Source organism: Pinus tabuliformis, chromosome 6, assembly GCF_031772625.1.
Source record: "Pinus tabuliformis cultivar Carrire ecotype Pingquan chromosome 6, CPIR1, whole genome shotgun sequence".
NCBI classification, from domain to species: Eukaryota; Viridiplantae; Streptophyta; class Pinopsida; order Pinales; family Pinaceae; genus Pinus; species Pinus tabuliformis.
Window position 1 is genome coordinate 2,059,816,749 of NC_142292.1, and position 12,807 is coordinate 2,059,829,555.

Consider the following 12,807-nt stretch of genomic DNA (forward strand, 5'->3'; position numbering starts at 1 on the left):
TCAGACCTAGTACATCACCATGTGGGTCTCCAATCGTTTTGGTGAGAAAGAAAGATGCCTCGTGGAGAATGTGCATTGATTACCGAGCACTGAATAAGATAACAATCAAAAATCGTTATCCCCTTCCTCGCATAGATGATCTATTAGATCAGTTAAAGGAAGCTGTTTATTTTTCCAAATTAGATTTGCATAGTGGATATCATCAGGTCAGTGTTGCAGAACAAGATGCATGGAAGACTGCTTTCAAAACAAAGCAGGGATTGTATGAGTGGCTGGTTATGCCTTTTGGCTTAACTAATGCTCCTGCTACTTTCATGAGAATAATGAATGATGTACTCAGACCTTTTCTTGATGATTTTGTTATTGTATATCTGGATGACATTCTTATATTTAGCAAAACGTGGGAAGAACATTTAAAGCATGTTAAGCAGACACTAGATGTTTTGAAAAGAGAAAAACTTTATGTTAAACTCTCAAAATATGAATTTGGCAAAACATCTTTGAATTATTTGGGTCATATAGGAGGGGGTGGTGAATTGAAGATAGATCCCTCTAAAGTTGCAGTCATTGTAAACTAGCCTAAACCCAAATCTGCTACAAAAGTTAGAAGCTTCTTAGGAGCAGCACAATATTGGAGAAAGTTCATTTCTAACTTTTCCTTAATTGCAGCTCCCTTACATGCTTTAACAGGATTGAACAAGGTGTTTCAGTGGGGAGGCAAACAGCAGAAAGCCTTCGACACCTTGAAAGAAAAGATTAGTATAGCAACAGTACTAGCACTGCCTAATCTTCAAAGACCATTTGAAATCCAAACGGATGCCAATGACTATGCCATGGGAGCCGTGTTGATACAGCATGGTAAACCCATTTGTTATCATTCTGAGACATTTAATTCTGCAGTAGTTAACTATCCCACATATGATAAAAAATTGTATGCATTAGTACAGAGTGTGAAAAAGTGGAAACATTACTTAATGGGAAAAGAGACGGTTATACATACTAATCATCAACCACTTCAATATCTACACTCCCAAACTACGTTGCAGCAATCAAGACATTATAGATGGATGGGTTTTCTACAACAGTTTCATTTAGTCATCAGATATAAAAAGGGCACAGACAATAAAGTTGCAGATATGTTATCTAGACCAATTATAAATGCATCTACTATACTTAAGCATAACTCAGTATTGCATGAGAGCTACATTGAACAATATGCTCAAGATATAGATTTTAGAGATACATATGCAACTTTAAGTCAAGGCAAACAGGTAGAAGAATTGGATTATCACATTAAGGACCAACTCTTGTATCATTGTGGGAAGCTATGCATTCCACAAACTGAAAGAGTAAAGATAATTCGAGAAGCACACACTTCTCTAATATCAGGTCACTTTGGGGTAAGTAAAACGGTTACACAGCTGCAAAGATTTTGTTATTGGCCAAAAATGAATGAGACAGTTTCTAGATATGTAAGAGGGTGTACCATGTGTGCTAAAAGCAAGCCCAGCAATAGAAAACTAGGCTTGTACACTCCATTGCTAGTTCCTTCTCATCCTTGGGAAAGTGTTTCCATGCACTTTGTTGGAGGACTGCCTAAATCTAGGAAAGGTCATGACTATTTATATGTTGTTGTGGATAGGTTCAGCAAAATGTGTATTTTGATACCTTGTAAGAAACAGATTACAGCTGAACAAACTGCAAAATTGTTCTTTCATCATTTATGGGTTCATTTTGGATTACCCACTTCCATTGTATCTGATCGAGACACTCGATTTGTTGGGAAGTTTTGGTTGAGTTTGTGGGAACTGATGGACACCAAACTGAAGAAAAGCACAGCCTTTCATCCACAAACAGATGGCCAGACAGAAGTGGTCAACAGGACAGTGATCCAGTTGCTCAAAGGCTATTGTAGCAAGCATCCCAAACTTTGGGATGAACATTTGTGTTATGTGCAACATGCTTACAACCGAGCAAAACATTCTTCTACACAGAGATCTCCTTTTGAGACCTGTTTTGGTTTCACACCAAGGTCTCCCTTGGATTTTGTCTTTGGTAAAGACATAACAGTTGATGGACACAGTGATGTGGACAAGGCAACCAAGTTCATTGAACAAATCCAAGAGATTCACCAAGCAGTACAGGAACAGCTGGAAAAGAGCCAAGCCAAATACAAGGCAAGGCATGACAAGCATCAGATGGAGCATAGTTTCCAAGTTGGTGATCAAGTCTAGCTGTATATCAGCAAAGACAGAATGCAAGGTGAAGGTAAAAAGCTAAAGCCAATAAGGTATGGACCTTTCAAGATACTTGAGAAGATTGGTGAGAATGCTTTTCACCTTGATTTACCAGCTTACATGCACATCTACTCAGTCGTTAATGTAGACAGCTTGAGACTATTTGAACCTTCATTAATTGAAGATCCCAAAGAGCAGAGTCAATTGCCTTCTATTGATGATCTGTTACCTGAATATCTCAATGAATTGCAGGAAGACACAATTCTGGACAAGAAGGTGAGGACGACGCGTAGGGGAGATGTTGAGTACCTTGGGATTGGACTCAAGGGTTCAAAGCCAAGCAGTACAAAATGGATAGAGATTGGACAAGTGAGACAGCTATACCCTCACTTAGTCGATGCTTGAAAACCAACTTTTGGTGGTCCAAAAGCTTTTTCAGTGGGAAGGTCGTGATCCGAATTGGATCCTCAAACACTCTTACAGTTTCCTGAACTCTGTAAAACTCATACCAAAGTTTCAAAGTGCTATGGATGTCGAGCTTATCAGAAATAACCTCTGAACAATGGCAATTTGTGGTCAGCACAGAGCAACGAGGACCCTCGGTCAAAGCGCACAAACCGTTGGCCCATGGTAACCGCGTGCTGGCGCAAACTGGCAAAACAGGAAGTCAGATCCAAAAACGGAGGCAGTTTCTGATACGCGATTAGCGCTATCGCAGGGCGTCCCCCTCAGTGAAGGAAAGCCCCGAGCGCTTGGTCACAGGGAAAAGCATAGAACCGTACGGAAATCGCTGATTCCGTCAGAAGGCGGGCCCCGCGCTAAAACCAGCAGGATATCGGAAGGCCCTCAAGCGGTAAGCGGGTTCGACCGAGTCTCGCCCGATTCCATACAACAGGTGACACGTGTCCAACGGATGAGAGAGAAAACCGCTCTCATCACATGGGTAAAGGTCATGCTACTTACCCGCACGATATGAACGGAGACCGTAGGATTTGGAGGCCCCAGATCAATGGCGGAGAAGCAATCCGATGGGTGACCGGATTCGACAGGGAAATAGGCTGAGGCGGATAAGATTTGAGATCCGGCATGACCGATGAGTTGGCAGAGGAATCTGTTTCGCGAGCAATCTTGGAGCAACGGAAATAACAACCGTTCAAAGAGAACTGACACTCAGTTCGTGAGGAAACAGGTGGCCACCTCTCTGTGAAGCGTTACAGTGATGATGACGCAGAGCAGGGGAATTCCAGCAAACAAAGGTAGGAGATCCAGAGAGCCGGGGAGCAGAAACGAACAGTCAGGGAGCAGATTGGCTTAAAGCCACGAATAGATAGAGAAAGCAAGAGGAGGCAGGAAAAGAGAGCAAAAGAGAAAGAGAAGCAAAAAATTGCAGAGAACAGAGAAGCCGAGCTGACCTGCAGAGCAAAGGCAGCATCGAGCAGACAGAGACAGAGAGAGTCCAAGAGTCTGTGAACTCTAGAGAAGGCTTGAGAGGTTCAAGCAACTCTTTTGTGTATACCTGTCAGGTATCGAGTGCCAAATTGGACTCATACCACCGAGACTAGTTGAGGTTGAGATTCAGTAAGGGGAGTCTGTGTACTCTAGAGACTTGGGGGATCCAAGTACAGCCCTACTGATCATCATCTGTTAAGTGAGACTCAATTTGAGCTCACTGTTGTAAAACTCTGCTTTTTAAGACACAATAGAAAGGCCACCACTGAAGGCTGGACCAGGAGACATAGCCCAGGAGGATTGGGTGAACTCCTTATTAAGCTTGTTGTGTTTTATGTATTTGCTTACTGTGTTCTCTTATTGTTTTAGTGTCTGTGTATTTCGCAATCTTATCGATCCATTGCATAAAATAACATAGACACACCCTAGCACATAAGTCTGTAATACTTTCATTAATTAACTGAGATCATTTACGAGTGATTTCAGATCAACAGATCTCATAACAGAATTTCAAAACTTAAAGATTCTCAAGGGAAAGAGCTTGTCTCTCACAAAGAAATGGAACATGTCCTAGTTCAACACTTCCTTATCATATTAGAGGAGCCTCTCGTTGACAGAACTCGATTCATTAACAAATTCACAAAGTTCATTCCTAAGCTTGTAACCAGGGAAGACAACCACAATCTTAACAAGCTAGTGTCTAAAGAGGAGGTTAGTGAAGTTATCAATGAGATGCAAAATGGGAAAGCTCCTGGCCCTGATGGTTTCAATGTGGATTTCTTCAAAGCTTGCTGGAAAACAGTCAAACAAGATATCCTTGATGTTGTGGAAGACTCTAGAAGATCCAAAACTGTTTTGAAAGCTCTTAATGCCTCTTTCATAGCTTTGATTCCAAAGCAGGAAAAAGCTATGACACCGGACAGATTCAGACCCATAGCCTTATGTAATGTGGTGTACAAAATTATTTCCAAAGTGATCGCTAACAGACTCAAGCCTCTTCTTCCTGCTCTCGTCTCAGAGGAGCAAATTGGATTTGTGGAAGGAAGACAGATTCTCAACAACATCATACAAGCTCACGAGGTGGTACACTCTCTTAAGAGCAATAAGCAAGCTGGTATGATCATGCAACTGGACCTAGCGAAAGCTTATGATAAGCTAAGTTGGTCTTACATCAGGGCAGTGCTAAGAGCTTATGGCTTCGACCACAACTAGATAAGATGGGTTATGGCCCTTGTATCCACAGCTAGCTTCTCCATTCTGCTTAACGGCTCTCCCTCTAGAACCTTTATGCCTTCTAGGGGTCTCAGACAAGGGGATCCGCTCTCCCCCTTCCTCTTTGTTCTCATGATGGAAGGGCTAGGCAGAGCAATCAAAATGGAAAATGCTGAAGGAAGAATCTAGGGTCTGAAACTTACCCCGGATGGTGCTGCTTCTACTCATCAACAATTTGTTGATGACACAATGCTGCAGGGCATTCCTACGGTCAAGGAAGCCAAAGCTTTCAAACAAATCCTGAATGACTTTGCTTTGGCCGCTGGTACAGAGGTAAGCCTCGACAAATCAAAGGTGTTTTTTTTCAACACTGACATTGCTATTCAGAGGAACCTCACCAGAATTCTCGAGTTTCAAAGGGATCAGTTACCTTCCAAGTACCTTGGAATGCCTCTTACTGACAAACCTCTGAGCAAGGGAGTGTGGGAGCCGGTAACTAATAAACTTCAGGACAAAGTCAGGAAATGGACTTGCAGGTCTTTGAATTTGGCAGGGCATCTTGTGCTTACAAAGGCTGTCCTACAGGCTATACCCATTTTCATGTTTTCAGCTCTTCCTGCTCCCAAAGGAGTTATGCAACAAATCAGGAGTATTCAACGAGATTTTCTTTGGGGCAAAGGGGAAGAGAAAAAGAAGTGGGCTTTGGTAGCTTGGGACAAGCTCTGCAAACCTAAGGCCCATGGTGGTTTGGGGCTTCATGACCCTGAAATCCTCAGCAGAATTTCGGCAGCCAAACTTTGGTGGAGGTGGCTCAAGGAATTGGCAACCCTTTGGACCAAGCTTTGAAAACAAAAATATGCAAATAATTGGCAGGAGAGGGATCATATCCGAATGTTAGGGCTCATCAAGGGCTCCCTCATTTGGAACCTTGCTTGGGAGAAAGTCTTTGTCTAGGTCAAGAGTCTTGGATTATCTCGAGAAACTATTGAAGGAAGAATTGTTGACTGGGTTTCCCTTAGACAAGGGTTTTTCCCTGGCTATCTGCCTACATCTATTGTCCTTGTGCTATTCTTTTAGTAATTGCTTGATGAACTAAAAGATAAAAGAACATAAAGATGAAAGAATCACAAATAATTATCTATGAAAGAAAATCTTTCTACCTTTCTGATTTTTTAACATGGTATCAAAGCTAAGGTGAAGGAGGAAAAAGGCAGTTTTGAGTATGTACTACAAGGAATCTAAAGGATTGATCAAGGGATCATATAAGGAGCTTTTATAAGAGAATAAGCTCACTATCTTCAAGGACAATGTCTAACACAATAAAGAGTGAAAACAAATTGGAAGGAGCATAAAACTACAGATCTTGGAAGAAGAGAATTGACCTCATTCTTGAAAAGAACAAGGTCTTGAATTTGGTCAAAGGAAAGGTGAAGAAACCTACCAAAGAATGCAGTGATGTAGACAAGGTGAAGCATAGAGAATTTGAGATATTAGCTATGATACTAATAGTAGAAAACATAAAGGACAATCTAGTCCCATACATTTCCAATATAGACCATGCTCAAGAAATGTATGAAGCTTTGTCAAAATTATTCATTATCAAGAACATCGGTCAAGTAGCAAATTTGAAGAATGAGTTAAGGACTACAAAGATGACAAAGGATGACATTGTGGCTTCCTTCTTTGTGAGGATATCTATGTTGATTTGGGATAGCATCGAATGTGCTCTAGCCATGGAAATTGTTGGAGAAACTAAAGCACGTGAGATCTCCAAGACCCAGAAATGGTTTGGGCAGATTCTACCCGGTTTAGGAGATATTAAAATAATTAATATTTTTAATGGAGTACCTAAGTCTAAACTTAGGAAAAATAAAATATTAATGGGTATTAATATAAAACTGGGTTAGAAGGTTCTACATGACATGGATCAAGCCAAATCTAATCTTAGTCGTTGATTAGAGATGTAATCTCGGTCGTTGAAGGACCAATAGGAAAAGTATAAGAGGAGGCTTGAGGGTCAGTTGGAAAACACACCAGAGCGATCAATCATTCGATTTTCTAGAGCGGGGTTTGCTAAGAAAAGTCGAATCAGTGATCAGTTGCAGGGAGGGATAGTGAGTACGAGGCAGAGAGGCAGAGAGAGTGTCGAGATACCAACGCATAAGCAAAGAGAGGCAGACGTTGAGCCAGAGATTGCCACGCAGAGCTAGCAAGGACTGTGCAGAGGCCAAAAGGGCTTGTGTCATCCACGCAGAGGCTGCAGGAGTGACGCAAAGGGTCGTAGAGGCTGCACAGTGCCTCAGAGGGCTGACGCAGGGGGTTCTGGGCTGACGTTGAGGCCAGGTGGGCTAACGCTGAGCTTCAGAGTGTGCTGGAGAGGGTTTCATGGGGCAGATTTTCTGAATATCTGCTTTTGAATAGAGAGGTATTACTGCCGGATTATTTTCTCTGTCGGGTGAGCCAGTTTGGCACCCAGTTGTACTCAAGGATAGACTGCACAATAAAATAACCCTCAGAATTGCTGCACCAGTTTTCCCAACTTGGGTTTTTCTGGGGACGAGTTGTGCAAAAATAACGGTGTCACTTGTGTGTTTGCTATTTCTTTCAGTTGTTGATCTGTAGATGGTTGAGAATGAATTGTGTTTATTTCGATATTTATATGTTTAAATAACTTATTCGTAATTAACAAGTAGGAGAAATAAACCAGAGAATACAGATAAAATTTCTAATGGGTAATACTTAGAAATTTCAACAATCTAGAATTAGAGATGATCTTCAAGCCATGGATGAAATTGCACCAGAAAAGGAGCTAGTAATCACTGCACTATTGGGATTACCACCTACTTGGAGTTCTTTTGCTTCAAGTCTCAGTAGTTGGAAAGAAGCTCCTACCTTTGAACAATTGTGGAATGCTTGCACCCAAGAAGAAATGAGAATTTCATTAGTATCAAACAACAAAGAAGAAAAGGTTTCAAATGTATACTCAGCTTCTCACAAGAAAGGACACTCCAAGAAGTCAAGAGTACCAAGAAGGAAAGTTGATATGTCCAAGATAGAATGCTACCAATGCCACAAAATGGGTCACTAAAGAAGTGACTATCCTGACAATCCAAAGAACAAGAAAAGAAGCAGAGACCAAGCTAATGTTGTTGAACGAGGATCTCGAAAGAAGACTAAGCCCAAAGAACTCGATATAAGGGACTTACACTACTAAGTCCTTTGATCTAAGCTTTAGTTATTTTATCTTTGATTTTTAGTACTTTTAGGTTTAACATATTTTGGAAAAGAAAAACATTTTTATTTTGTTCTTAAGGTTATCGGTATCGCTCAAGCTTGGAAGGAGCCCTCACCAACCTCCAAAGATAGGTATCTCATTACCAGTTTCATTTTTAGTTTGCCTTACTTATCTAGTTTTGCTTGCATTAAATACTAATCACATTGCTACTCTTATTTTCCTTCTTTAGGAAAACCTGCTGAAGACTCAAGGCAGAAGGCCTAACTAGACAAAGCATTGGAATTACAAGGTTTGTTAAGAAATAAGAGGTATGTTTTGAACTACAAGTTTTTGCTCTCTTCATGATATTCATTCTTGATAAGCTATTACTAACATCATTGTGTCTAGCTTTCTTGAATCTTAAAGATTCCTGATTGGGTGATTCATCATTAGATAAATCTACACTCCTTATATCTTTGATTACTCTTGTAGAACCCTAGAAAGGTTATTTGTGAAAAACCCTAACTTAAGGGTATGTCGATGATAATGTGTGGAACCCTAGCCTACTTAGGGTTATTGTTGAAGTCAAAAGAAATGGTTGATGCTTTGATGATGTCATGTTTGGGGTTCTGGTATGGGTACCCTAACTTGTTAGGATTGAATGGTAATGTCTGAAATCCCAAATCATTGAAGTTTTGGTAATTTAGGGTTTGCTATGTTTTGTATGGAAACCCTAGATCATTAGGGTTTGGTAGGATGTGTAAGGAAGACCCTAATGTTCTAGAAATGAAATCCTTGGCATGTATGTGTTTATCTGATCAAACCCTAGTCTAATCAAGTTTGTTATGTGACTTTTATTGATATGTGTGTCTTTGGGTTTGGCTAACACATGTTATGAATCTATGATATGCTTGTGCATGATGATGAAATCCTAGATGTATGAGTTGACCTAATTGTTGATGGTCATGAGTCCTAGGGTTTGGAACTAAGCCTTAGTCGAAGTTTGATTCTCTAGAATGATAGTATTTGTGAATTCTGGGGTTTTGTAACTAAATCTTAATATAAGTTAAAAATCTCTAATATATGATGACAGTGTGATAATCTGGGATTTGTGAAAAGTTGATAAAATCTGGAATTGTATTGTGGATGTTGAGATTTAGTAAAATTCCGGTGTTATTGTAATATCCCGTTTCAGAGATATTCTCCAAAACCCCAGCAAACTCCAACCAAATACGTACAATGATATAATAACCGGGAAACTCAAAATGATAAAAATGACAGCGGTGCAATATACAATAATATAAACGTGCAATATAAGCAGATACTCGAGAAATGCAGAGAGAAATGCTAAGCCATTTTATTATACTGAGCAATAGAATGAGTACAGGAGGTGATCAGAAAGATGGCACCTCGACTTGCACAAGGCAAGTGAAGAAATACACTCAGAATAGCAAAGGAATGGCCTCTCTCAGAACTGCGTGGAAGCTGCTGGAGAACTATCGTGCTGCTGCTGCTGCTGGAAATCAAATGAGGATTTGGGGTTGTTCCCCTCCTCGGAAAATGCTGAAACTCTGGAATCGGACTCTACTCAAGAAACCCAGAAAAACCCAGAAAGCTTTCCTGGAATAGCCGACCCCCGAAAATCACCCCCTTGGGGTTCTGTGCAGTCCCTCAATGCTCTACGATGCCACTGAACGAAACCCTCCAGAAATCTGCCTGAAACCTCTGCAAAAACTCTCCAATATGCAAGGGTTGATCCCCTGCTCAATCTCCCAGCACAGGTCCTACTGCAAACCCTTAATCCAAAACTCCTGCCAAAAAGAACTGCGTCATTCCTCTCAGTGTTGCGCAGTCCTCCAAGGTGCTCAATCCTCCTGCCAAAATGCTGATGAAACTACTGCTGAAATGCTAATGGAAATACCTTGCCCGAGCAGGCACTCGAAGTCCCCCGGGGCTAAGGGTGAGATCTCCGAACGGAGACACTCAATGCACTAAACAGTGCTGCAGACTAGCTAAACAGCCAGCGTGCTCTAAGTCGAAGTGACTATCTCAAATGCTCATAACTGAATGCCAAAATGAGGAAGCTCCTCTTTCCTTTATAGCCTTTGCCTCTCTCAATCCCAAGGCCCACCTTCTCCAGCGTAATTCCTCTCTTGCCACGTGTTTCTTCCCTTCTGCGCAGTCCCTCCAAGTGTCTGCGTGGGCTCCATCTCTGTGTCCCCCTTTGGCCCCCTTGGCTCCCCTTTAAGTCACAATGTTGTGCTACTAGGAAGTGACTTTTATTCTAAAGGTGAGCCATGTCCCCCTTTCCCTCACCTTTTTATTCATAAATAACTATAGAAGGCAAAAATAAGCAAAATCGAATATTCCAATTAGCCATGGCTAATTAGGGATATTACAGTTATTCCTGAAAATCTAACTCAGTTTATTTGCAAAGGAATTTCAATATTATGGAGCAACAATTGTTGTTGCAGGAAGGCAAGGTTCCTCGTCACAAGAGGTAGAAGTTTCCAGGGCTGCATTGTCTCTCAAGGGCCAATTTGTTTCTCTCCAAGGGGCCGAATATTTACTGCCAAGAGGGCTGAATTTACTCAGGAAATACAGAGGCCGAGTTGTAACTCATAATACTCTTCGCTCAGCCAAGTATAGCAGGGTTTATTCATAAATTTTGGCACCAAGAGCAGATTACACTCGAGCAAATTTATTATCTTTGTAGCAGGGATTCACCCAGAGAAAAGGGAGTCTGATTTATTAGAGCATTTCCAGGAAATTGTGCCAGTGTGGATCGATTTCCTTCAGCACTTGGGGCTGAGTCTAATCACAAACAAGGAGGCCGAATTCTTCTCATTCAGAGGGCCGAATTCGCTGCTTTAAGGACTGATATTCCAGCATTAAATTTCAGATCCGAAATTATTTTCCAAGTGCTACTGAGCATGGAGTATACCAGGGAAAATTAGTTTAGAGATTATATGTGAGTTGTGTATTCCTCTCCCAGTTATCATTCAGTCCTGTATGCTGATCGGTATTCTCTGTAACTATATTATAATGTGGATGGAAGGGTTGTTCCTCTGCTACAGCACTTGGTATGACTGGCAGAAGTAATTCTGGGCATATATCAGATTTATATATTACTGCTACAGTTACATTGGAGCTCGTACTTCCGAGTATATGCATTGTTGGCCTCATTATACTAATGTGACTGATTTATTTAGGAGTCTACTTGCAGAACTAAAATACCAGGTTCATTAATTCCTATCATTCACTGTGTATTCTCTCATAATTCTGAAATGGCTGGCCATGCTTGAATTTATTTTGATATTGGCTTGCATCAGCATATATATATATATATATATATTTCTGAGTGTAATAGAAGTCGGTCTATGGCGTATGAATGCTTCATTGTGGTGTGTGTGATCACTGGGCGCAACCATTTGCGGAAAGAACCAAAATAGTCACCTACAGCACTTTATATACAAACTGTTTGTAAAAATACCACAGTGGGTCGGTCAGACTTGATAAACTCAAAACTTTCCTGGGTTTTCCAAGAGATATCTGGGTAGGAATATTACAATCATTTCACTAAGGATTAAACAAAGAAAAGTTATGGCACTTTCATTTCCTCACAAATTTTCACTAGTACAAGTTAATTGAATATATGCTCAACGTGTGAATGATTTATGCAGCACTACAACAACTGAGATCTGATACTTGAAAGTTGCTGTCACTGTGGCATTGGTGTCCCAACCTGCAAATTAAATGCTAGAAGTTCTTCTATTCTTTTTCCTTTTGGTTGAGGGGTGTAAGCTCATAGACAATATGCATGGACCGCCATCTCACAAATGATTTAATTATGCTCATGGAAATTTAAATTCTTTAAATGATCTCAAAGATTTTTTCTTAGTGAAGCATCTACAGCACTTTTCTCACCACTTTCTGCAGCAGTTGTATATAATGTTGGTCCCCTCATCCTACGATTTGCTTGTGGAATGTGTCAAACTTGGCTTACTATGGATTAATTCTTCTTAAATAAACAAATTGCTCTTATCTATACTGTTCATAAGCACACTGTCACAGCAGACAAATCATCTTCAGATCTTGTATGGCATACTTCTGGTTAAATGAACTGGATGGTACTACACATAATTAGATAGAAATTTGGTGCACTTAGCATTTCTCTTGTTGAAATTACAAATCTGCAACCACTCAAATAGTATTCTCACGGTTGACTGTTTCTCTTCAGTCTTCATGTATGAATACCTTAATATAAAATTCTGAAATCATCACCATTTCGTGCAACCACATGGTCATTATTATATGCGGAATATCATTTTGCTCTATTCTCAAGTATTTGACATAATTTAAAATTTTCAAATCACATTTGAGATTGGATGTTACCTTTCCATCAAAACTGTAGGATCACTGATCAGCACTTTCTAAACGAGTTAGTTGAGCTAAATATACTTAGTCCAAGGTCTGCCAACATGGTTTATCTCTCCTGGTTGGGAGGAATGATTATTATCCTCCCCTCCCAAGTTCAATTCCCACAAGTGACATGTTAAGCTCATAGTGAGAATAGTGTTGTGATAGGTGTGTGCCTTGTTGTTGCACGGCTTAAAGTCCTGAAAAAATCTTACCCTTGCCTATAGATTAGTATAGAGAATCCCCAATTGGCTTGGATTTTCTAAGTTTAAAGAG

The 12,807-nt window shown here is 40.5% G+C and overlaps 1 protein-coding gene across 1 annotated transcript in view; it reads right to left on the reverse strand.

Moving 5' to 3' along the window:
- The window catches only part of MCM9 (minichromosome maintenance 9), a 429,077-nt gene that overhangs the window by 159,146 nt on the left and 257,124 nt on the right, over positions 1-12,807 (reverse strand). The gene's annotated exons all lie outside the window — the stretch shown is intronic.